We start from the raw sequence: 23,525 nt of genomic DNA, 5'->3' as shown, positions 1-23,525 counted from the left end.
CTGCCCCAGGCGCTAGAGTGGCTCTGGTCGCTGCAGAGCGACGCCCCGGAGGGGCAGAGCATCGCCCCCTGGTGGGCAGAGCGTCGCCCCTGGTGGGCGAGCTGGGTGGATCCCGGTCGGGCACATGCGGGAGTCTGTCTGACTGTCTCTCCCCGTTTCCAGCTTCAGAAAAATACAAAAAAAAAAAAAAAAAAAAAAAAAAAAAAAAATATATATATATATATATATATATATATATATACACTAGTTCTACAAGCAGCCTTCATGGTCACCTTCTTATATTCAATTTACCATAATCAAATTAAAACAATGCCATGGCCTCTAGTTAAAAAAGAAGTCCTATTGTCACAAGAAAAGCAACTTTACATTTTATATAATATAGTGCGTCTCCCCTGTGAGTACACAGACATGTATATAAAGATCATCAGTATTTCTGAACGCAAAGTAAACGTATGAGTGGAGTGCTTGAGTGAGGTGTTCAACTTCCTCCTTGTTATACACTTGTCACTCCCCACTGTGCAGTTTGTTATATGATAATAAATTCTATTTTTTAAATAACCAGTGTATTTCCTTTATAAAATGTCTTAATTTTAAAATGGTTTCTTAAATCTATTATAGAAATTGTCTTCCGAGGTATTCTATAGTTGTCCAAACTATAGGGCAAATGTTCTAACACCAACTATGGAAGATGGCTTTTATTGATTATCTAGACCCATAAGATTTGCAGTAAAACAGCAATACTGCAGCGTTTTCTACAGGGTAGCCTATGTTGCTTTAAATGACGTATGTTTCTCCTGAATTGATCAAAGGTGTTACAGTACAAAGCCACAGCACACACAGGCAGAATGGACCTTAATACACATGCAGGCTGTACAGTTAGAAAGGGGTGTACTTTTATTTTATTCCAGTAACTTTGTATAATAAAGTTAACAAAAATAATAAAATATGAATAAAAAAAAACACAGCTGGCACTGCCAATCAATTCCTATAGCAGTCTTAGAAATCTTAATCCTGTAGAATTTCCTCTTGCAGTCATAGGCACTGACTTCAGGAGTATTTCAGTGTACTGTCACCGCCGCCAAGCAAGCCTGAGTTCTCTTGGTTGTGGGCGAATGTAATCTTCACTCCTAATTTCCCAGCTTTCATGTGGTGGGGACAGAGCTACGCTGAGTCAAATCTTCAGACCTCTTATATGTATAATTGTGGAAAACCCAGTCTTTGGATTTGTAGTCTGGTTCTGTGGTGTTTGGCAGTAGAAAAATAGAAAGATTAACCAAAAGCAAAAGAATTTCATTAGTGAAAATGTCATCATTTCATAGCTTTTTAAATAGTGTTAGTTGTGTTGTCAATCACCTTACCTGGCTGTAAAATATCAGATTCAGAAAAGTCATCAAAATTTGAAGTATCGTCAATACTTTTCATTTCTATAGGGATTGCTGCTGGCCTTTCCCTATAAAAAGGTATTGAGTGACCATGGTAAGTTTTCTTGAACTCTGAATTTTCCAAAAAATAATTCTATGTGAAAATTCTTCATGCTGTTCTATAGATATTAGAAGAGCCAAGGAAAGTTACTGTGGATTTGAAAAGCTAAATGAATTCCACAGTTGAGTATAATTTTTTTATTAAAAATGAGCATATACTTGGAATTCTTATTTCTTTGTACCAAGAATTCCTCATGCTGTTGTTACTATTATTTTTAATGGAAAAACTAGAGTTAATGAAAGGGAAAGCAAATCAGAAGATATTTTACTTAAAAGATTTTATAATTAAAGTACGGCGGGTGGGGGGGCTGGAGCCTATCCAAATAATTTAAGAATAGAATATACTAGGAGAGGATTCATAAATCAAGTCATTTGGGAAAATAAAGGGCTCAAAGGGTGAAGCAACTACATCTGTGATGAGCTCTGAAACCAAACACTGCTCATTCATATAAATTTTAAGGGAATCAGGGATATTTGGTTAAAAATTGTCATGAAAATGCCTTCTTTCCATGCCAAAGTTTTTAAGTATAGGAAGTTAAAAGAAGCTATCAATTTTTATTGCTTCTGTATTTTCAACAACTATTTATTGGATCTATTCAGTGATAAGTTTACAAAATTATGTAAAATCATATATATTTTCCCTAGAATTATTCTAAATTATTTCTACTAACACATTTATATCAGTTTAGTGGAAAGAACCACAGATCCTAGTGCCCTCAGATCTAATCCCTTTTAATTAACTAGCAGTAACTTTAAAGAAGCAAGTCTTAAAACCAAGAGTCTGGACGGGCAGTCTCTAAGCACACCTCTAACTGTAAAAAGGAGGGAATCATAGTTTGGTTCAGTGCGATGATGTATGTACAGTATAACACAACACAGCAGATAAGAGTCATGATTCCAGAATGAAATTGTCTCGGTCCAATCCTCGTTAGTAATTCTAGCTAGATCATTCACTAGCTATGGCATGGAAGCAAGTCATTTCTCTATGCCTCAGTTTCCTCAATTGTAATTTAAGGAAAACAACAGTACCTACTTATAAGGTTAATTATGAAGATATGAAATTTACATAAAATACTTAGAAAAGTGCTAGACATATAATAAATGCTCATAAAGTTAGCTATTATTTTAACAAAGTGCCTAACCCACAGTAGAAGCTCCAGTGAAGATTTACAGGGACGAAGTGACACATAAGCTGTTTTAGGATGAAAGGAGCTGGTTTGGCAGGGGCAGGAGCAGGAAGGACAGCATTTCAGCCAGAATGAATAGCAAATGACAGAACTGGGAGGCTGGAGGAGTGGGAAAGATCACACAAGATGCAAACTGTAGCAGTGAGGTAAGAGCCATACCCGACAGTCCTGAAATGCAGTTAAGAATCCTTCATTTTATTCAAAGTGAAAAGGGAGAGAAGAAAATGGCACAATCAGATTTGTTTCTAAACTGCTTTTTGTGGAGAATAGATCACAACTATTGAAGGCAGTTTGGCCCTCAACTGAATAGAAACCAATACTCACAACTCTAAAAAATTCCTATAAATTATTTGTATTCTTTAACTTTTACCACATATTTTTTTTATTAATTATTTTTAATGGGGTGACAATTAAAAATTGTCAATCAGGGTACATAGGTTCAGAGAAAACATCTCCAGGTTATTTTGACATTTGATTATGTTGCATTCCCATCACCCAAAGTCAAATTGTCTTCCATCACCTTCTATCTGGTTTTCTTTGTGCCCCTTCCCTCCCCCCTCCTCCCTCTCCACCCCCCAAGGTTACCACCACACTCTTGTCCATGTCCCTGAGTCTCATTTTTATGTCTCACCTATGTATGGAATCATATAGTTCTTAGTTTTTTCTGATTTACTTATTTCACTCAGTATAATGTTATCAAGTTCCATCCATGTTGTCATAAATGATCCAATGTCATCATTTCTTATACTGTATTCCACAGTATATATGTAGTACATCTTCTTTATCCAATCATCTATTGAAATATTTTTAAAAGGGACTGTATCTTATAAATTAAGAGATAAATTATGGTATATTAACAAGCAGACAAAAAATGAAAGGTTATAGTGTGAAATGTAAATACATCTTGGCTGTGCCAACAGCCTTCAATTCTGACCACAAAAATCTAAGCTGGTGTACAACATGTGGTTTTTCCCTTAAAGTATGTATCTGTTAAAACTAGTCAGTTAGCGATAGCCATTATAAGCTCACTCACTTATGTAATCTGGAAAACTGACAAAACAACAGTGTAACAGTTACTTCTTGTATTTCATCCAGCAGAATCAGAGATAAATCACTAAATCATTTTTCACTCAGCCCTCTCCCATTCAAAGCTTATGAACGTACCTGATGTGTCACTAGTCTACACCTTCAAAAAAAAGAATGATCTGCCTGACCAGGTGGTGGCGCAGTGGATAGAGCATCGGACTGGGATACGAAAGGACCCAGGTTCGAGACCCCGAGGTCGCCAGCTTGAGCGTGGGCTCATTTGGCTTGAGAAAGAGCTCACCAGCTTGGACCCATGGTCGCTGGCTCCAGCAGGGGGTTACTCTGTCTGCTGAAGGCCCACGGTCAAGGCACATGTGAGAAAGCAATCAATGAACAACTAAGAAGTCACAATGCGCAACGAGAAACTGATGATTGATTTTTTCTCATCTCTCTCCGTTCCTGTCTGTCTGTCCCTGTCTATCTCTGCCTCTGTAAAAAAAAAAAAAAAAAAAAAAAGAATGATCTTTTATTTCTTCTACTCCACTATTTCCAATTGTTTTCAGAATCAATACCAGATCTAGAAAATGGACACAGAGAAATTATCATACACATATTACATCTAAAGAACTCTATTTGTATTTCAACGATTTCACTTTGCTTACTGAACTTAACTCTGTTTATTGTGGCAAATGTGGGAGAAAATATAAATCATCTGTAATTGAATTATTCAGAGATAACTAAACAGTTTGGAGCCGTTTCCTTCCAGTCTTTTATTATAATTACAAAAACATTATGTTGACACTGTAGTTACTATTTTAGGGCTTCTTTTTTTCACTTAATATCATATATTGAGAAAATTTTCCAAAGTCATTAAAACTGTTTCCATAATTTCATTTTCTAAAATTTGTATATAAAGATATTATATATATATATATTTTTGTATTTTTCTGAAGCTGGAAATGGGGAGAGACAGTCAGACAGACTCCCACATGTGCCCGACCGGGATCCACCCGGCACGCCCACCAGGGGCAACGCTCTGCCCACCAGGGGGCGATGCTCTGCTCCTCCGGGGCGTCGCTCTGCCGCAACCAGAGCCACTCTAGCGCCTGGGGCAGAGGCCAAGGAGCCATCCCCAGCGCCCGGGCCATCTTTGCTCCAATGGAGCCTTGGCTGTGGGACGGGAAGAGAGAGACAGAGAGGAAGGGGGGGGGGGAGTGTGGAGAAGCAAATGGGCGCTTCTCCTGTGTGCCCTGGCCGGGAATCGAACCCGGGTCCCCCGCACGCCAGGCCAGCGCTCTACCGCTGAGGCAACCGGCCAGGGCCAAAGATATTATAATTTATTTAGCCAGTCCACTACTGTTGAACACTTAGAGGATTTTCAATTTTCCATTACTAAAAATAGGATCACAATAAACACTGTACCTAAATCTCTACACTCATCTGATTATCAGCATAAGCAAGACTCCCAGAAGAACTGCTGGGTCAAAAGTCATACATACCTTAGAGATTTTTCATAATGTGCTGCCAATGGCCGTCCCCACAGGTTGTCCCAAATTATATTCCTCCCAGTCCCCACCACAGATCAACACTTCATCTTAATTGAGAAACAGAATGGATTCTTGCTTAGCTAAGATTTTATACAAAAAGTTTTGTGACATGAGCTGCTACTAACAATTTATTTTCCTTTCCTCTTTAATGGGATAGATAGGGTCATTGCATTCTAATAGGAGGGACCTTTGAAACAATACAAAACCCCTTCCCTCTCTTTTTTTCTTTTTCTTTTCTTTTTTTTGGGTATTTTTCTGAAGTAGAAGGGGGCAGGGAGGCAGACACACTGACTTTCGCATGTGTCCAACCGGGATCCCCCAGCCTGCCCACCAGGCGGTGATCCACCGCTCTGGGGCATGGTTCTGCTGCAACCGGAGCCATTGTAGCACCTGAGGTGGAGGCCATGGTGCCATCCTCAGTGCCCGGGCCAACTCTGCTCCAATGGAGCCTTGGCTGTGGGAGGGGAAGAGAGAGACAGAGAGGAAGGAGAGGGGGAGGGGTGGAGAAGCAGATGGGCGCTTCTCCTGTGTGCCCTGAGCAGGAATCGAACCTGGGACTTCCACACGCCGGGCCTACGCTCTACCGCTCAGCCATCAGGGCCACCCCTTCCCTCTTCTTAACTGCTAGTTGTTGTTGTTGTTTTTCCTGCATACTTCCTTTTAAGAATTTGCATTAAAAAACAAACAAAACAAAATAGAAACACCTTTCCCTTATTCATCTCCCTGATTGTGTATCTCAGTGGTAGTCCTTTCCCTTACACAAAAGTGAAATGCCAATTTAGTGTTTTAGGCACCTGTGAAGTTTTAAGATACACAAACTCCTTTTGGGTCTTAACCACTAACCTAAGAATTAAATCCTTGGCTCTCTCAGATATTGGCACCTCTGGGGAAAATACCAGTTTCTTTCCAGTTCCTCACTTTTTTATGTTTCTTGAGGCATTTCAGAGCAGAAAGGTGGGTATCCTATGTATCAGAGAAAACAAGTTTTGTCAGCTTTTATAATCAAATATGCTATACCTACTATATGTGTCACAAGAAACAAAGTAGCCCTTAGTGCTCTATTTAACAATAAAAAATGCCACCAGTCATCAAATTATAATAAAACTCCTACTGAAGTCAATAAAATAAAGGATTTAAAACATTCCCCTCCCTCATTTTACCTGAAAGGCCATGCAGATACAATTTTGATGCATGGAAGTTCAATTAAATACCTGCTTCCTGAAACCAAGCCCTGGGGCACTCACTAGTGTCTATCACTGTGTATTTTACACAGGAGTGGGGAGAGGGTATTAGAAATTGATTTAAAAGAGTTCTGAAATTTAGCCCATGGTATCTGCATAAGTTTAATCAGTAGCACTCAGGGAAATGCACTTAGTATGTACATAAATGTATTATAAAACATACCTATTAGCATTTAATACATAATTGCTCCCAAAGACCACCAGTCACACAATTTGTTGTAACCCATCTGCATGAATACCTCCAATGCAATGTATGTAACCTGGCATCCCAACTGTGGAATACACCTGCAAAGGAACAGCTTGTCAAACCAGCATTCTTAATATATTTTTTGGAAGATATAAGTATGGCTCACTACTTTAAGAAGAATTTAGAAAAACAGCAAATTAAACCTAAAGACAGTTGAAGGAAGAAAATAAAGACCAGAAAAAAATGAAACAAAACATACACAATAGAGACAAGTTGCTTCTTCAAAAAAAACTAATAAATACTTAAAAGCCAGATTATGAAAAAGTAAAAGAACTAGTATCAAGAAAAAGAGGGGTGCATCATTACAAATCTCGTATTATCCTCTATCCCTAGCTGCCGATTCCCTTCCTTATCATTCTTGCTTCTTCTTGCTTTTTTCCTTTTCATCTATAATTCAAATCTTTCACTAATTTTGATTGGCAACTAGCCAGATTGTTCTATGCTATCAAAAGATAATCAGTCCTCCTATGGAAGCTGCATTTCTTCAAATCTGCAACCCTATTCACGATCTAAACTGCGGAAGAAAATGTTCTCTAGGTTGTGTATCCCTGAACCATGAGAAGGCTACACAAATCTCTGCTTTATAACTTGGGAGTCTCATCAGGAGGAACACGTGCCAGTTGTTACAAAAATAGTCGTACTTTGTTTGGCCTCATTTAATTTTACGAAAAGTGTTCTTGCAGCTCCTCTTTTGGCAAAAGCTTTAGAATCCGAGCCATCTAATAAAACAGCTTGTGTGCAGTCTATTTCAGCCCCATCATATCTATTAAATATGATACAATTACCAACTGGAAAAAAGCAACCTATAGAAAAACGATATAAACTGAGTTTCTAATATAAAAAGCATGCATATAATTTCAATTACCAACCCCCAAATCTGTGTTAGAGGGAAAAGGTGATTGTAAAATTTTATATTGTCCCCAAATCTTGGAATCATCTGCTAAGGAGGGAGAAGGTACCAGATTAAGGGACAGTCAGAAGAGGGTGGCACTAGGATGGTAGAATATGGGCAGGGCAGACAAAAGACCAGCACTGCTGGCAGTCTACCTCCCGTCCATCCCTCAATATGCACGTGCACTACATTAGCAATCGTAAGTGGCATTAATTTTCTAATAAAACTTCATATTTACCTACAGTCCACATCACTTAAAGAAAAACAATCCACACATAATATTATATATGTGAGAATATATTATCTGACACTTTTCTTTTTTTTTTTTTTTTTTTTTTTTTTCCATTTTTTTTTTTTTTCTGAAGCTGGAAACAGGGAGAGACAGTCAGACAGACTCCCGCATGCACCCGACCGGGATCCACCCGGCACGCCCACCAGGGGCGACGCTCTGCCCACCAGGGGGCGATGCTCTGCCCATCCTGGGCGTTGCCATGTTGCGACCAGAGCCACTCTAGCGCCTGAGGCAGAGGCCACAGAGCCATCCTCAGCGCCCGGGCCATCTTTGCTCCAATGGAGCCTTGGCTGCGGGAGGGGAAGAGAGACAGAGAGGAAAGCACGGCGGAGGGGTGGAGAAGCAAATGGGCGCTTCTCCTGTGTGCCCTGGCCAGGAATCGAACCCGGGTCCCCCGCATGCTAGGCCGACGCTCTACCGCTGAGCCAACCGGCCAGGGCTGACACTTTTCTTAAACTCTACTCAGCCATGCAACCAATTCATTCTGACTTGGTACTGCTCTATGATCACAAGGAACTAAGAGCTAAACCACAAAAACCTGAGACTTTCCTATATATTGAAATGACATTAATGAATTACTGTGAATTTATCCAGCATGATGACGGTATTGTGGTTATGAATTATCCTTTAGAGATGAAATGTCATGTTTACAACTATTTACAATAATTTAGGGGGAATAAAAACTGAAACAAATATAACCAGGCTAGGTATGGCTTTTTGAAACTAGATGACTGGGTACATAGACTGTTATACTACTTTTATAGAAGTTTGAAAAGTTTCATAATAAAAATATTTTTTTAAAAAACAATCTCCTGGCCCTGGCCAGTTAGCTCAGTGGTAGAGCACTGGCCCAGCAGAGGATGTCCTGGGTTTGATTCCCAATCAGGGCACTCAGGAGAGGCGACCATCTGCTCTCCACCCATCCCCATCTACCTTCTCTCTCTCCCCCCCCCCCCCCCCCGCAGCCATGGCTCGACTGGTTTGAGTGCATCAGCCCTGGGCGCTGAGGATGGTTCCATGAAACCTCAGCCTCAGGCATTAAAAATAGCTCAGTTTTGAGCATGGCCCCATATGGGTGGAGCATCAGCCCAAGATGGGGGTTGCTGTGTGGATCCCAGGCGGGGCACATGTGGGAGTCTGTCTCTTTATCCCCCCTCCGCTCACTTGGAAAAGAAGAAAAAAAAAAGAATTTCCTGTGATTATGTTCTCCCCAAGACCTAAGTGAATACCACCCCCACTCTCAAAACACAACTTAATATGATTTTCTAATGAACTTAAACATCTATGAATTCTTTAATTCATTTTTCAACAAGAAAAAGAGTATGTCTGTGTGTACATGTCTATGCCCTTATCAATATGTTTTCTACCTGACTGATTGATCGTTCTCCCATTCATGATACCTGTATAGCCCCCGCACTTTGCAGGATAAAGTCAAGCTCCTTTGCAGAACAAAGTCAGGGGCCTGCCTGACCCTCCAGCCTCGTCCTTGCCATTATCCCCTGCATAGCAGCCAAAATATGGACCACCTGCCCTCTTCAGAAGTTACTATGAAATTTTCTACCCTGAGACTTTGAACCTCCAGTGAGTGGGACACTTGACCTGTTTTCTCACCTCACTAACAGACTAACCTTTTAGATTTCAGTTCAGTTCAAATTCCTGTTTGGAAAGTTTCCCCTTTTGATATTCCTCATCTAGTCTATAATGTCTGAAAAGTCACCATGTGGTGGAGAAAACTTCCTTATTGTGAATCTAAAAGATATACTAGAAAAAAATACAAGTAAGAGTCATTTAATTTAAAATACCATTAACACCTGACCTGTGGTGGCGCAGTGGATAAAGTGTCGACCTGGAAACACTGAGGTTGCCGGTTCAAAACCCTGGGCTTGCCTGGTCAAGGCACATATGGGAGTTGATGCTTCCTGCTCCTCCCCCCTTCTCTCTCTCTGTCTCTGTCTCTGTCTCTCCTCTCTAAAATAAATAAATAAAAAATATTTTTTAAAAAATAATAAAATACCATTAACTTGCTATAATATACTAATGTGATTATTAACTAAAAAATAAACTATTACAATTAATTAAAGCTCTCATAAATGTAGATATAGTTTCTTACCTATTAGAAGGTATTATTCTTAACATTAGTCAAACTTAAGAATTCAGGTCTTATAATTTTTAAATCATTCACAGTTCCTGAATAGCAAAAAACGCCAATTTTCATTGTATATCTAGCGAGACATACAATGATCTTCACTCTGACTAATCAAAATAGTATATCTTTAGTTATGTCTATTAGTTTCAATGAGGTTAAATAACCAAAATTTACTTCTTTGACAGGGGTTCCTAATGAGACCCTGTGAGATCTAAAAACTGGGGTGAGAAAAATATTACATTCTTATTTTCACTAACTTTTAAATTAAACTTCACTTTCCTTTCAATTATAACTGTAGATCAGTGATTTTCACCTGCCCATGACCACTGACGATCCACCAGAAATTTAGCGCCAGGCTGAGAAAGAGTTACCCACCCTGATGTTGTATAAAGATTACAGACCCACAACATCAGGGTGGTTAACTCTTTCATGGACTGACATGAAATAGGGTCTTCTCTGACAGAGCAAGTCAACAACTGGGCAACTCTATTTCTAGTAGTCACTCAGATGCCAAAGAATGAAGTCATATGTTACCACACTAGTCACATAATCATCAGTGTTTCTTTCTGAGTATTCCTTATCCACACTCTTTTACTTAATCAGTATGTGGAAGATGTGTCAAAGATCAACCTAAATTCTAGTGTCCTTATTAAAACCTTTAGATTAATGATGTTAAAAAAATTTTAACTTTAACTTGCCTATATTTTAAATGTAGTGTCTCATTATGTAGCATGTTAAAAGTATCAATATATATACCACTATATTAATTTTTTTTTTTTTTGGTATTTTTCTGAAGCTGGAAACGGGGAGAGACAGTCAGACAGACTCCCGCATGCGCCCGACTGGGATCCACCCGGCACGCCCACCAGGGGGCGACGCTCTGCCCCTCTGGGGCGTCGCTCTGTTGCGACCAGAGCCACTCTAGCGCCTGGGGCAGAGGCCAAGGAGCCATCCCCAGCGCCCGGGCCATCTTTGCTCCAATGGAGCCTCGCTGCGGGAGGGGAAGAGAGAGACAGAGAGTAAGGAGAGGGGGAGGGGTGGAGAAGCAGATGGTGCTTCTCCTGTGTGTGCCCTGGCTGGGAATTGAACCCGGGACCTCTACACGCCAGGCCGACGCTCTACCACTGAGCCAACCGGCCAGGGCCTATATTAAAATTTTTAATATTTTTTAATCTATATTTCAATATAATTGATTTCCTTTATAATCCTAAATGTAAAAATATTAAAAAATTATTTTGAGAAAAGTTCACAATGTAGCCAAAAGGGGTCCATAACACAAAACAGTTTAAAATTCCTATTTATGATATTTATAGTATTTTCTAAAAATTCTGGCATTGGTATGTAAAGTATTATTACAAAAGATAGAAAGAAATATGAGAACTAGTTTCTGCCATCAGATATTATCCTGCTGACTGCCCAACCTGGAGACCCTGCATGTGTCCAAAAACAGCTGGTGACCAAGGACCAAGTTTTAGTTCCATATATAATCAGTTAGCAATTTCAAGGATAGCAACTTCCTTTTGTTGTATGTGTGTATAAAATATAAATGTATATAAAAAAAGTACTTCCACAAAGCCTTTGCCCAAAGGATTCTAAGGTTAATTCACTAATTCAGAATAACATCCATAAAGCAATTTAAAAAATGTTAAACTGTGTAATGCCTGACTATTGGGAGTGGACAACCATTTACAAGAGCTAAATGTACTTAATATGTACTATAACACAAACATACACACTCTGTCTCTCATTTTAACTTTAATGCTTAAGAGTAAATATTTAGCCATATGCCAATTTATGGTAAATTTCATTTTCAACCTGAAAAGCATTAAATGTAATCAATACCTACTCCTGAATCTTCAGATAGGCCATTGCTCTGTTAGCTGGAAGAAGGGCATTGGCACCATCTGCTGCTATCTCTCGAGTATAGCATTCAATTGCTTTTTCATATTTCTCTCTTTGCAAAATCCATTCCCCTATCATTTTGGGAAGAAGTATGAAGAAGAATGAAAACATATGCAAAAATTAGCTGAATTCAAATCTTAAACACTGCAAGAATCCTCATCAATTTAGTATATAAGTAATTAAAGATAATTTTAATTGTTGAAAATCTAGTCCATGATACATGTTTTATAATGTTAGTTTGGGTTGTTTTAGAGAATGGTGTTATTCTCTTCAGTAATAAAAAGAAAAAAATGTATACTACTCTATTACTTTGCAACATTAACCATGATTCTACTAATTAAGTATTAAACAAAGCTTAAATTTAAAAGTACATTTTAATAAATATAGACCCAAATGTTATACTCTTTAGTTATATCAGAAGCTGTACAAATAATTTTTGTAAAAGAACAGAGAACCAGAACTGTAAAATTCATTCTTCAGTAACATTCATATACCTAAATACAGGATAATTTTAAACTATATTAAAATGTGTATACTAGCCTCACCAGGCGGTGGCGCAGTGGACAAAGCGTCTGACTGGGATGCAGAGAACCCAGGTTTGAGACCCCGAGGTCGCCAGCTTAAGCGCGGGCTCATCTGGTTTGAGCAAGGCTCACCAGCTTGAGCCCAAGGTCGCTGGCTAGAGCAAGGGGGTTACTCGGTCTGCTGAAGACCCAGGGTCAAGGCACATATGAGAAAGCAATCAATGAACAACTAAGGTGTCGCAATGAAAAACTAATGATTGATGCTTCTCATCTCTCCGTTCCTGCCTGTCTGTCCCTAACTATCCCTCTCTCTGTCTCTGTAAAAAAAAAAAACAAAAACAAAAACAACAAAAAAAAACTGTATACTAGATGGCCCTGGCCAGATAGCCCAGTAGTAAAGCATCAGCCCAGCATATGGATGTCCCATGTTTGATTCCCAGTCAGGGCATATACGAAAAATAACCTCCTGCTTCTCTCCCCTTCCCTCTCCCCCTTCTGTCTCTCTTCCCCTCCCACAGCCAGTGGCTCAGTTGGTCCAGATGGTCCGAGCTCATCAGCCTCAGGTGCTGAATATAGCTCTGTTGATTTGAGCATCTCGGGTGGCCTTCTGGATCCCATTTAGGACACATATGGGCATCAGCTTATCTTCCCTCCTCTCACTTAAAAAAAAAAATGTGTATACTAGATTTTACTGTAACATTTATTTATAATCAAAGTGAGGTATAATCACAATCAGTCATATGCCAGACTGATGCTCTATCAACTGAGCCAACCGGCCAGGGCTGGTCATCACCATTTAAAGTTGAACATGTGCACACTCTAAAACCCAGCACCAAGAAACATGTACAAAAGTGTTCATAGTATCACTGTTTTTAAGTAAAGAAAAGGGGGTGGGAGGTAGACAGAATAGGGAGAAGGAGAGACCGAAAGGAAGGAGAGGAAGAAATAAATAAACGAACAATTCGGCAACAGGAGATTGGATACATAATGGCATATTCCTTAAAAAAAAATATTTTAAACTGTAACAGTGAAAATGAGATATCTACAGCTATATGCAAAACATAATGAATCTGAAAAATTTAATATTCAGAAAAATTTAAGATTACATTAGTATAATACATTCTAATAGTTCAAAAATAGGCAAAGTTAAATAATAACGTTCTAGTTCTTAAATTCTGTGATAAGTTCATATAATATTATTTAAAATTCTTCATCATTTATATATATTATAGATATCAAATATAAAATGTAAATATTCTAATTTGTCAGAATATTAATAGCATAAATTTCAAAGATCTAAAAATAAGCTATTTAAAATAGTAAAAACTCAGACACCAATAAAATTCTTATTTCCAAATTATAATTAAAACAGTAGAGCCTGACAAAGCAGTGGCACAGCGGATAGAGTGTCAGACTGGGACACAGAGGACCCAAGTTCGAAACCCTGAGGTCACCGGCTTGAGCGCGGGCTCATCTGGTTTGAGCAAAGCTCACCAGCTTGAGCCCAAGGTCGCTGGCTCGAGCAAGGGGTTACTCGGTCTGCTGAAGGCCCACGGTCAAGGCACATATGAGAAAGCAATCAATGAACAACTAAAGTGCTGCAACGAAGAATTAATGCTTCTCATCTCTCTCCCTTCTTGTCTATCTGTCCCTATCTGTCCCTCTCTCTGTCTCACAAAAAAATAAAAGTAGAATACCTTCCTTGATGGTATATTTTTTCTTGTGGGACATTCTCATGTATCTTTATTTTTAAAATTGAATTTATTGGGGTGACATTGGTTAACGTAATTACACAGGTTTCAGGTGCCCAATTCTATAATACATCACTGTACAATGTATTGTGTCACCATCCCCCAAGTCAAGTCTTCGTCCATCATCATTTATCACACTTCAATCCTGTAGCCTCTACCATCTCCCCCACCACCCCAGGGAATCACCACACTGCTGTCTAGGTCATGAGTCTTTCTCTTTTTTTATTTTTGGTCCTTTTCTGCTCAATCTCTCCACCCTCCTCACCCAGCCCCCACCCCCAACAGCTGTCTGCCTGCTCTCTATGTATGAGTCTTTTCTACTTTGCTTTTTTTTATTTTTTTATTTTTTTTTTTTTATTGAATTTACTGGGGTTATGTTTATCAATTAAGTAAGTTTTAAGAATTCAATTCTAAACATGACCACATTTTTTTTTTTTTTTTTTTTTTTTTTTACAGAGGCAGAGATAGACAGGGACAGACAGACAGGAACGGAGAGAGATGAGAAGCATCAATCATCAGTTTCTCGTTGTGCGTTGCGACTTCTTAGTTGTTCATTGACTGCTTTCTCACATGTGCCTTGACCATGGGCCTTCAGCAGACCGAGTAACCCCCTGCTGGAGCCAGCGACCTTGGGTCCAAGCTGGTGAGCTCTTTGCTCAAGCCAGATGAGCCCCCGCTCAAGCTGGCAACCTTGGGGTCTCGAACCTGGGTCCTTCCGCATCCCAGTCCGACGCTCTATCCACTGCGCCACCACCTGGTCAGGCTCTACTTTGCTTTTTAAGTTCATTTTGTTCATTAGATTCTACGTATGAGTGAGATCGGTATTTGTCTTCTTAAAAATTCTTATGATAGGTCAGATCCCGTCTTATGATAAGACCATAACTCATTTATGGTCTTCAACAGTAAGAATGTATTTAAAGAGGCAGTATGACTTAAAGATCAATGTTGGAACATATTTTAAGTTACCACAATGAAAGTTCTCTAGGTTAAATAGCTGATAACTTCTCAAAATAATGGAGGAAACTTAATTTCTAAAAATTTTTTATATAGCTAACTTCTTTTTTCTTTTCCTAATTAGGTAAAGAACATCATTATTTGATTTTTGGAGTAGGAACACACCAGTAAAGTGAGCTAACTACAAGGCATGGTTGAGCACCTGAATGTTTTTAAATGGCTTAAATAAAATAACTCAGTACGAAAGAGTGAGCTACAAGAATTTGCAGCTGAATTGTTTACAATAGCCAAGATCTGGAAACAGCCCAAGTGTCCGTCAGTGGACGAGTGGATTAAAAAGCTGTGGTACATATCTACTATGGAGCCATGAAAAAGAAGGAAATCTTACCATTTGCGACAACATGGATGGACCTGGAAACTACCATGTTAAGTGAAATAAGTCAGGCAGAGAAAGAAAAATATCATATGACCTCACTCAAAATTTGAGGAATCCAATGAACAATGTGAACTGAGGAACGGAATAGAGGCAGAGGTGGGATCAAAGGGACCAGAAGGAAAGTGGATAGAGAGAAAAGGGATGAGAGGATGGGATCAGAGAAGGGAAAGAGATTGGAGAAATTATATATACATAACTCAGCGTTATAGAAAGCAGGAAAGCTAATCCTAAAGGGAAGGGAGGAGGGCTTTGGGGGGAGGGGGCAAGGGGGATGTTGAGGGGAACACGGGGGAGGGGGATGCATTTGGTGGGACACTTGAATCTATGTAAATACAATAAATTAAAATCAATTTTAAAAAGGAGAAAAAAGAATATGTAGCTGAAAAGAAATGTAGTACTGTTTCAATCTTTCTTCCCACACATTTTATCATGAAAAAAATTTTTAGGTATCATTCTCCATATACACATAAAATATGAACACATGATGGAAATTCCTTACCTTTTCATTCTAAAGTATGCTGATGCTGTTTGTTGGCAACACAGGATTATATGGATCGGCATCCATGCCTTTGGTGTAGCATTCAATTGCTTCATCATATTTTCCTTGTTTGAAGTACTTATTGCCCTGAAAAAGCACATATATCAGATATACACTGGCACAGAATTACAGAGCCAAATTTTTTTAATATTACCCATCTCTTAGTAACTCATTAGCTATGTGATCAAAGCTAACAGGAAAGAAGAGAGGATGAAGCAAAATGGTCTTTTTTCAAGTGCTGAAATTCACTATACAGACATAGTGTAGGTATAGTCTGAGGATTCTGGCCAAAAAATGAATACTTAACATTATATACTTTTTATTGACAATAACCCACAGAAACGTAACCAAAAAAAATATCAAGATGAAGTTTGATCTGAAAACAGTGCCACCTTTTTGAAAAGCAATATATCTAGATTTATATAATGAGGCATTTGGGGTTTTTTGTTGTTGTTGTTGTTGTTGTTTGTGATGGAGACAGATAGGGACAGACAGAAAGGGAGAGAGACAAGAAGCATCAATTCTTTGTTGCGACACCTTAGTTGTTCAGTGATTGCTTTCTCATATGTGCCTTGACCAGGGGGCTATAGCAGACTGAGTAACCCCTTGCTCAAGCCAGCGACCTTGGGCTCAAGCTGGTAAGCCTTGCTCAAACCAGATGAGCCCGCACTCAAGCTGACGACTTCGGGGTCTTGAACCTGGGTCCCCCGAGTCCCAGTCCAATGCTGTATCCACTGCGCCACCGCCTGGTCAGGCTAATGAGGCATTTGTTAGGGACATGAACATTCTAAAAAGTAACTACAGATGGCCTGTATTATGGAGGAGTGGCATATAATATTCATGTGAAGAAGTCACACACTGATTTTAAGTTTCTTCAGTCTACTACTAAAACCCTGGAACAACTCTATATAAGGTCATTTAATATTCATAACCCATTGACATTTATTAATACTAATCTTATTTGAGAAAACTTAATACAGGCGATTTAAAGAACTTGTTACAGGATTTGAACCCAGGTAATCTGGTTTCAGAACATACACTCCTAACTACTAAACTAAAGCCTCCCAATAGGGATATAAGCCAAAAATAACTTAAAGTGTGAACACTCCCCTGAACTATGTTGAAGAACTCCTGTGAGCCACATGATTTTCTATATAAACTGCCTAGCCGAGGGAACCTAAAGCTAACCTAAAAAGAGTACCTTCTCTTCTGGAGCAAGGGCCTTTGTGAGTCTACACGAATTCCATCTTCTTCTGACTGATTCTTGAGACTCATGGGTACTCTCTTCTTTGTCAAGTTCATCAAGGATACTTTCCTGAAATCATAAGTAGAACAGTGCTCATAACTAAATGAATATTTTTTTAAAAAAGACAAAAATGTATATACTCAATGGAACTTAAGTTGTTATGATCTAAGGACCTAAAGGCCTATAAAAGCAACCCAAATTATCTCTTAAGAATACATCCAAAGAAAAAGGTACCATTGTTTAGAAAACCAAGATCCAAACCACTTAAAAAATCTCACTTTGAACTCATAAAGTAAGCTAAATCAATAGTCTACAAACCACCTCTAAATCACAATCAGCAGTGAGGTATTATGGCTAGATGTAAGTGAAGTTTGCAAATAACCCCAAACTAACATAAGAGCAACCGACAGCAAAGAAAAGGTTTTTTCTAAAAACATTTTTCCTGTTTTTTCTTCCTTGTTTTTAAAACAATAACCATTTATAAAGCACCATTAACAACAACCTATGACATAGGTATAATTACCCATGATTTTCAGTTGAAAGAACTGCAACACAGAAGTTAGTTAACTCACTCCAGGTCTCTCAGCTAGTAAGTGGACAAGTCAGGATATGAAACCCAGCAGTATGCCCCTCCAGGGAGCTTTCAGCAACCATGTTATACTGTCTTCCAGAGTATAACAAAATATAGCTGACTCTACCAAAGGAAATATATAATACATGTCAGCAATTCCCAACCTTTTTTGACTCACTTTCCTTTCATGGTAATAAATCATTTCATGAACCCCATCAGATTTTTCATCATCTATATGATAAAAGAATAATTTTTAGCAAGAGATTGTTTTTTTGTATTTTTCCAAAGTTAGAAGCAGAGAGGCAGTCAGACAAAGTCCTGCATGCATTGAACTGAGATCCACCTGCCATGCCCACCAGGGGGTGATGCTATGCCCATCTGGGGCGTCACTGGGTTGCTGCCCGAGCCATTCTAGCACCTGAGGAAGAGGCCATGGAGCTGTCCTCAGCACGTGGGCCAATTTTGCTCCAATGGAAGAGAGAGACAGAGATGAAGGAAGGGGGAAGGGTGGAGAAGCAGATAGATGGGCACTTCTCTTGTGTTCCCTGACCGGGAATCAAACCCGGGACTTCTACGTGCCGGGTCAAAGCTCTACCGCTAAGCCAACCAGTCAGGGCTCAAAGACTTTTTTTAAAATGTTTATTTTTTTATTTTTCAATTTTTATTTTTTGATTTTAAAGAGGGAGAAAGAGAGAGAGAGAGAGAGACAGACAGACAGACAGGTAGGCAGGAACATCAATCTGCTCCTGCATGCCCCCTGACTGGGGATTGAACTGGCAACCTCTGTGATTAGAGACAATGTTCTAACCAACCAAGCTATCTAGCCAGGGCACAAAGACTTTTTAAAGTAGAATTTTCCAAAATGTTGGCAGAAAGCAAATCACTTCAATTTCAGTATTTTCACAAACCATTTAGGAAAGTGCTTTATTTTAAAATAAATAGCTTTGCAGGCCCTGGCCGGTTGGCTCAGTGGTAGAGCATCAGCCTGGCGTGCGAGAGTCCTGGGTTCGATTCCCGGCCAGGGCACACAGGAGAAATGCCCATCTGCTTCTCCACCCTTCCCCCTCTCCTTCCTCTCTGTCTCTCTCTTCCCCTCCTGCAGCCAAGGCTCCATTGGAGCAAGGTTGGCCCGGGCACTGAGGATGGCTCTGTGGCCTCTGCCTCAGGTGCTGGAATGGCTCTGGTTGCAACAGAGTGATGCCCCAGATGGGTAGAGCATCGCCCCTTGGTGGGCATGCTGGGTGGATCCCAGTCGGGCACATGCTGGAGTCTGTCTGACTGCCTTCCCGTTTCCAATTTCAGAAAAATACAAATAAATAAATAAATAAATAAGTAAATAGAGTTGCTAGATTCTGAAGTAGACATTTACTTGAGAAATTTAATCAAGAAAGTTACCTCTTGCCTGACCAGGTGGTGGCGCAGTGGATAGAGCGTCGGACTGGGACACAGAGGACCCGGGTTTGAGACCCCAAGGTCGCCAGTTTGAGTGTGGGCTCATCGGGTTTGAGCAAAGCTCACCAGCTTGAGCCCAAGGTTGCTGGCTTGAACAAGGGGTTACTTGGTCTGCTGTAGCCCCCCTCCCGGTCAAGGCACATATGAGAAATCAATCAGTGGACAATTAAGGAACCTCAACGAAGAACTGATGTTTCTCATCTCTCTCCCTTTCTGTCTGTCCCTATCTAAACCTCTCTCTGTCTCTGCCACACACACAAAAAAAAGTTACCTCTTCAGGGACACCATTCTGTTTATTAGTTCCATAACCTTTTGCTTAATATCTTTCTCCCAGTTTTCTAAATCCCTCATGAAGCCTTGTAATTCTTCTGCATCATTTTGCTTCACTTGAGTTGAAATTCAACTGCTTTATTAGTTGAAGTTTTTTTTTTTATTTTTTTTTTTATTTTTTTTTATTTATTTATTTATTTTTTTTTCTGAAGCTGGAAACAGGGAGAGACAGTCAGACAGACTCCCGCATGCGCCCGACCGGGATCCACCCAGCACGCCCACCAGGGGCGGTGCTCTGCCCCCCAGGGGGCGATGCTCTGCCCATCCTGGGCGTCGCCATATTGGGACCAGAGCCACTCTAGCGCCTGAGGCAGAGGCCACAGAGCCATGCCCAGCGCCCGGGCCATCTTTGCTCCAATGGAGCCTTGGCTGCGGGAGGGGAAGAGAGAGACAGAGAGGAAAGCGCGGCGGAGGGGTGGAGAAGCAAATGGGCGCTTCTCCTATGTGCCCTGGCCGGGAATCGAACCCGGGTCCTCCGCACGCTAGGTCGACGCTCTACCGCTGAGCCAACCGGCCAGGGCCATTAGTTGAAGTTTTATGGCCTGCAGAGTTTTGACCAATGTCTAGTAAGAATTCAACTGAATAATTTACTTTGGTTTATTTTTTTGAACCCTAGCTAATTAATTACTTTTTACCTCTTCCTAAATGCCTGAGATAACTGGATAGAAGAGAGCCTAAAGTGATGTTGAAGAAAAGAAAATATGGGCCAATCAATGTTTGCCGAATAAAACCTATATAGCAAGTTCGGGCATCCCCACAATGCAATGTAAATTAAAGACAGCAGGAAGGGAATCACTGAGATTAGCAAGTAATCTACAGTCGCAAATTGGCTGCTCCTCTGTAGAGTTTATAAATTTATCCTAATTACTTCCTTTCCTTTTTCTTTCAATATTTATTGAACTTCTGCCATGTGACAGATCGTATATTAAGATTTAGGGATGCAAAAACAAGAAACAGTCCCCTGTCTGTAAAGAAAACAAAACAATCAAAGTACTGATTAACAAAATATTATGCTAGGCAGGGTTTCTCACCCTTGGGACTAACAGACACACTGTAGGCCAAACTATTCTTTGTTGGAGCAGGACTGTCCAGTGCATAGTAGGATGGCTGGCAACATCCCTGACCTCTACCAACTAGATACCAGTATCACCACCTCCCCTCCAAACTGTGACAACCAAAAATGTCTCCAGACATTATCAAATGTCTCCTGGGAGTCATAGTAACCCCTGGTTGAGAACCACTGTTCTAGAGATACATACAATTGCTATGGACTGACCGCAAAGGACTGGCATGAGTCAGATGGCAGGATGGTAGGTTCAGGAGAACAGTCCACAGAGGTGCTGCAACTTCAGCAGTTTCAAAAGGGGCCAGCCAAGTGATTTACATGAAGAAGTAGGCAGGTAGAGTGAGGGACTATGAGGGACTCTACTATCAGAGAGAAAGCCAACAAGGTGAAAATGAAACATCCTGAAATGCTAGAAAGCAATGTGAAAGTATAAGGTGGTAAAATCAAAGGGGTATGATGACTGATGGCACAGAGGGACTGGGGAGCACAGGAGACCCAGTATCTTAGATCTGTTTGGGAGCCTGGTAAGATAGTGGTGACCTTTTGAGTCAGGAATCACAATTTTAAAAGTATAAGAGGTTTCAGGATTGGAAGACAAACGAAACGACAGACATTTCAGTTTGGGATCTATTGGGAGTGCTTATGGGACATCAGGAGGACATATCTAGTAGGTAGTTACAAAATTGTGGAGTTTTAAATTTGGGTGTCATTGGCATAAAGGTGGAAGCCACAATCATGGGATTTGGACTATTTTAATTTTTATCGATTTTTAGAGACAAAGAGAAGAAGAGAGAAAAAAGGGGAAGAAGCAGGAAGCATCAACTTGTAGTAGTTGCTTCCTGTACGTGCCTTGATCATGCAAGCCCAGGGCTTTGAACTGGCGACCTCAGCATTCCTAGTCGAGGACATGTTTCATCACTGTTACTACTGGGAGGTGGGGTTAGAGAACACTAATATTTAGGAAACAAATGGAGGAAGAGATGCAGATATAGGAAAAACTAAGCATCATCTGGCAAGCTGGGAGGAAAACCAGGAGAGCACCATCACAGCACAGTACCTTAAAGAGTGCAAGAAGATGAGGTGTATTAGCAGTGTCAAATGCCAGTGGTCATATGGGGAGAAAGAATATTTTAAAGATTAAAATATATATAATCTTTATATTTAGTCATACAAAAATTATTGAAAGTATTAGTGGGGTTTTTAAAAAAGAATGGAAATAAAGAGTTGAGTAAATGAGATTATTATATGGGGATTAAGATAATTTTGTCTTCAACAATGTAAGCTTGTTTAGGTGCCACATAACCACATTTGGGTCAATAATGAACTACACATACAACCATGGTCCCGTAAGATAATAATGGAGCTGAAAAGTTTCTGTCCCCTAGTGAAATGGTAGCCACTGTAACACATGCATTATTCATGTGTTTATGGTGATGGTGGTGTAAACAAATCTTCTGCTTACCAGTCATATAAAAGTAGAGCACATATAATTATGTACAGTACATAATACTTGATAATTATAAAACATTACTGGTTTATGTATTTACCAGACTATACTTTTTACCCTTATTTTAGATTATACGCTTTCTACTTGTTAAAAAAAAAAAGTTTGCTGTAAAGCAGTGCTGCACTTCATACATCCTCTATTTACTAAGTCTCTTCAGTTCATCCTATGTTCTTGTGCTTGATTTAATCTAAGTTGTTCCGTACAGTAATATGCTGTACAGGCTGGCAGCGTAGGACCAATAAGCTATACTGTACTATTGATATATAGCCTAGGTAGGTGTTTAATAGGCTGTACCAAGTTTGTGTAAGCACACCCTATGACTGCCACACAACTACAAATCGCCTTACCAAGCATTTCTCAGAACTAGTCCCAGAATGTATCTTCACTGTTAAGCGCTGCACGACTCCTGGAGGGGTCTGGGAGAAACGCCTAATTAAGAGGCTAAGTGATGGGGCAAGATCACTGAAGGGCGCGAGGGGAGTCAAAGCTTAACCGGGAGGGGGGCGAGGAAGTAGGATGGGAGCGAGAAGCGATCAGAAAAGGAATTCCTTCAGGGGGAGAAAGAGATGGTTGCAAATGCAGTTAGGTCTTCTGACTCCCCGCCTAGACTCAGAAGACAAGCTTTCTAAACTCCTTCTGGGCAGTGCCCATGTCTGATCACACATATATGTACAGCTCATGGAAAACAAACTAGCACAAGGCTTTGCTGGGCACGCAAAATACAAACAAACGTGCAGCACGCCATTGAGGTGCTGTGTGTGTGTGTGGGGGGGGGGGGGGGTCAAAACATTTTCCATTTCATCCATCACTTTCTGCCACTCCTGTCCTAGCAACTACTCCCGCGGAACCAGATGGGCCGAGGGAGGTCCAGGCAGCTACCAGAAACTTCCAGCGTTTCCAGTGCCCAGGCCGAGAGGGGGTGGTCCCACCGCGGTCCGCCGGGGAGAGTGAAGCTGCGGTCCGACCACCGCAGATGGCCCAATGCCCCGGACGCCGGGTGGAGGGACTGGCTGAAAAGCAGAAGGTCCGGAACCGGACCGCGCGGGGCGAGCCCCTACCGGAGCGCGCTGCCGGTACGCCGCTCCCCAGAACACCGCCGCGCTCCAAGGCGACCCCAAAAGCCTCCTCAGGGAGACTGGCAAACGCGATTCACCTCACCAAACCCTCCGGTCCATACCTCCGCCGCGCC

At 40.5% G+C, this 23,525-nt stretch overlaps 1 long non-coding RNA gene across 2 annotated transcripts; it reads right to left on the bottom strand.

Annotated features, from left to right (window-relative positions):
* Positions 1-312: 312 nt before the first annotated feature.
* On the bottom strand, positions 313-23,525 carry LOC136393147 (uncharacterized). Of its 2 annotated transcripts, none has more exons than XR_010749047.1 (5): positions 23,395-23,525; positions 17,366-17,479; positions 16,126-16,251; positions 1,359-1,450; positions 313-1,237 (listed from the first exon to the last, which is right to left on the bottom strand). It is a non-coding gene; the product is annotated as an uncharacterized lncRNA (long non-coding RNA). The 2 variants fall into 2 exon arrangements; XR_010749048.1 differs by lacking the exons at positions 313-1,237; positions 1,359-1,450 and adding exons at positions 6,091-6,204; positions 6,646-6,767.

The sequence above is a fragment of the Saccopteryx leptura genome, chromosome 2, assembly GCF_036850995.1.
Source record: "Saccopteryx leptura isolate mSacLep1 chromosome 2, mSacLep1_pri_phased_curated, whole genome shotgun sequence".
Classification (NCBI taxonomy): domain Eukaryota; kingdom Metazoa; phylum Chordata; class Mammalia; order Chiroptera; family Emballonuridae; genus Saccopteryx; species Saccopteryx leptura.
Note: the sequence above shows the minus strand (reverse complement) of the source record. Positions and strands in the feature narration are given on the sequence as shown.